The sequence below is a fragment of the Fukomys damarensis genome, unplaced genomic scaffold (genome assembly GCF_012274545.1).
Source record: "Fukomys damarensis isolate Sample0158 unplaced genomic scaffold, DMR_v1.0_HiC HiC_scaffold_27, whole genome shotgun sequence".
NCBI lineage: Eukaryota > Metazoa > Chordata > Mammalia > Rodentia > Bathyergidae > Fukomys > Fukomys damarensis.
Genome location: NW_022900939.1, coordinates 20817834 through 20821699, shown reverse-complemented (window position 1 = coordinate 20821699; position 3866 = coordinate 20817834).

Here is a 3866-nt window from a genome sequence, read left to right as displayed (position 1 = left end):
GCTCCCGCCCGCTCCTGTCAACCGGGCTTAGCGGGCCGGGCGCCGGGGGTGGGACGTCCAGAAGGCGAACTTTGAGCCTCGTTGACGTTCGTGGCCTTGCACGGCGGCCGGACAAGACACGTCGGGACTGAGACCGGGTCCGGCTCCGGGCCGGGTTCCGGACTGGATCTGGCCCGACTCCCCGGCTCGCAGTGTGGCGCGCTGCCGGGTTCCACTCCTGAGCCTGCCGGTCTTCGTGGCTGCGGGGTCCTTGTAACTTCTAGGGGTCTCCGGGAGCGTGTCAAGTTAAGGCAGCAACTCTCAGTGAAGATTCGCTAAGGCCTTTGTTGGACTCGGCTTTCCGAGAAACAAGTTTTGTGGGTTTCTGTTAATTCGCCGTAGTCATCGGAATACACAGAAAACCAGTTCGGAGTCTCCCAGTAGTCTTTTGAGTGATTTTCCAGCTCCGATGTTGTGGCTGGGATGCGGACCTGGGCACGATTCCCTCCCTGGCTTCTTCGAGCCAGGGGGGTGGTCCTTCTTGTGGCTCCAAGGACCTCCCTCTTAAAGAAGCCCATTCCTTTTTAACTTGTTGGTGTTGCTTCTTCAACGCCTTTTCACTTTGATCAAAAATTGGCCTTTTAATTGTAGGTGGACAGAATGAGTCCTCGGAGTGTTTATCTGTGTGTCCTGACGTCTCCAACTTATAGCTTACTGTCATTTGTCTGGTACTTTACGTAGAGCTTTGTTTAGGTTTCACTTTTTGAGGAAGGGGGCACTTAGTGTCCTTTATACTCGCAGCATTGTTAATGTTTATATTGTCCCACTTTGTTCAGCGAAATTTACTTCGATTTTGCCCCAAGGTCATGTTGCAGTTAGGCAGCAAGTGGAAAGGGACTCCAGATTTCCAGCCACCAAAATATGCCTTAAGTAGCAAATGTAAGATACCGAGTTAATAATGGTGTTTGAGCTTTATTTACTTTGGAATTAAGACTGCCTAGAACTGACAGCTTTCTAGCTCTCTGACTTTGGACAAATTACTTAACAACTCTTTCTCTGTAATAATAATAGTCTAAGTTTGTTCCAACAAACGTACATGATATACACGTGACTGAGTTAATACACAGAAAGCAACTAGAACCGTGCCTTACAAATAGAATCAATCAGCTCGGTAATTAGTGGTTATTATTACTAATTTAAATTTGATTTTAAATGTTTAGATATAATTAGGAAATGAAATGAGCATTTGAGATCTGACACTTGGTGATTTGTCTTTAGAGAGCTCTGTTTTTTAAGAGTCCGTTGGACTAATGATCTGGACGTTATTTTTTTAGGAGAGGGGTTGTTGAAATTTAAATTACATACATTTGCTGGAGTAATTAGTGGTCTGCAGAATATTTTGTTTAAAGTGGTGGTTAAATATAGAAAAGCCATCAAAAGCTTAAATACAACTTTTTCTCATGTACTTCTGGATACTGCTTCTGAGTGTGATTGGCCCCCAAATGCCGTAAGTTATCTGTAGGATTTCTTATTATACTTCTAGTTACTTGATGATTGAAGGGCTACTGAGTATTGAGTTCTGTTTCAGCTAAGGTACAGGCTGAACATCCTTAAGTGGAAAATTCAAAATCCTTGGGCTGGGGATGTAGCTCAGAGATAGAACATTTTCCTAGCATGCCTGTGGCCCTGGGTTCGATGCCCAATGTATATGTGTTTGTGGGGGGGGGGGCTTGGGGGGCAAAGTGTGCTGAAATCTGAAACTTAGCCGATTTGATGCTCAAAAAGTTATGGATTATATGTATATAAGTATGTATTTATTTTTGTGGTATTGAAACAGGACCTTTACAGTGACTGCATTCCGAGCTGCCCCCTGTCATCATCACCGTCATCATTTTTGATACTGGGGATTGAACCCAGGGCTTTTGTACTAAGCTCCATCCCCAGTCCCTTTAAAAATTTTTTTGTTTTTGTGACAGGATCTTACCAAGTTGCTAAATTGCCAGGCTAGACTCAAACTTTCAGTTCTTCTGCCTTAGCCTCCCAGGGTGTGTGTGGGGGATTACAGGTGTGTGCCATGTGCTACCACACCTCGCGAAATTACAGATTTTAGTGCATTTTGAACTTTTGGAAATGCTTTACTGGTAAAGTCTGTCATATACTTTTAAATCCCAAAAAATTAGAATCTCAAACTCTTCTGGTCCCAAGCATTTTGAATAAAGGCTCTCTCCAGCTGGTAGTTTGAGAAGTAAGTAGCTGTTATCCTAGATGGATGCTTTGGAAGCTATTTGCGCCTCAGTGTGTCTTTTTGGGGATTGTAGACTGTTTAGAAAATGGCCATCCTTTGTTTACAGTCTTACCTAAACTCTGTCTTTTAATGCCTCACCTATGCTCTTCACAGTGATACTTGAAAATGCTCACTCCTTTGCTGTTGTTTGCTTTGCTGCTTTGGAGAAAGTGTATTTTCATAGATTTGGTCTTAAGTAGAGACGAACATCTTGTATAACTTATTGAATAACAGGAAGATTATGTTAGGTTTCTAAGACATTTGCTTTTGTGTAAAGCATAGCAGACCAGACCAAACAAATACGCACTAACCAACTTTATAGTTTCAGTTAACTAATGGAGAATTTGAGAATCAGATATAATTGGACAGAAGAATAATAGTAAAATCAAGAGTTGACAGGGTAAGATTTGCTTATGCTTCTTCAAAATAAATTTTAGTGGGCTGGGGATTAATAGCTCAGTGGCACTGATCCCCAGTCCCAGAAAAAAATTTTTGGGTCAGTTTAGTCCAACAATAATGTGCTTAATAAACGTAAACATCTCTTCCTTAAGACAGTACTGGCAGAATTGATAGTCGGTATGTTTCTATGATAAACTTGTACCTTACTATTAAATATTTTAGGTATTTGAGAAGTCTACAATTTTATGAGTATATATTAGTCTAAAATTTTACATTTTACTATACTTGGAAAGAGTACATGATAGTGATAATGAAGCTCTTTTTTTTGTGTGTGTGTGTGTGTGTGTGTGTGTGTGTGTACCAGGGATCGAACTCAGGCCCTTGCATTTGCGAGGCAGGCAGTGAAACCACCGAACTAAATCCCTGGCCATAATAAAGCTCTTCTCATCATCTGCTACATCTGCTAAACTTTTTTTGTGTATGGGGGTGCTGGGTATGGAACTCAGAACTTTTGTGCTTTCAAATTTCTGTCCTTAAGAAAATCTCAGGTGTGGGTTTTTTTTTTTTTTTTTTTTAATGTTACTGAAGGTTGAACCCTGGGCCACTGAGCTATATTACATACCATCTTTATTTTATTCTTTGATTTTGTTTTTTTTATTTTTGGTTTTTTGAGACAGGGTCTCACTATGTAGTTGAGACTGATCTGGTACTCTCTGTGTAGCCCAGGCTGTTCTCAAACACAGCAATCCTCCTGCCTCAGCCTCCTGAGTGCTGGGATCACAGATGTGCGCCACCACGCCCGGCTTCTGTTCTATTCTTTGAGACAAGGTCTCACTAACTCACCAAGTTGTCCAGGTTGGGCTTGAATTGTGATCCTACTCTGCCTCAGCTTCCCAGAGTGGTGGGATTGTAGGTATGTGCCACCATGTCTGCTTTGTCTTTCTTTTCAATTAATAAATAATAATTGGGCATATTTATGTGGATACAGTGTGATATTTTAATATATATACAATGGGCTGATCATATCAGGGCAGTTACTATTTCCATCTCCTTTTCTTTTCATCTAGCACCTTCAAGCCTCTCTATTCTAAAATGATTGGGTTTGGGACTGGGTAGTAGAGCATTTGCCTTGCATGCATATGGCCCTGGGTTCAGTTTTAGCACTGAAGAAAGAACAGAGAAGAAAAGGAAAATTCAGTAAGAT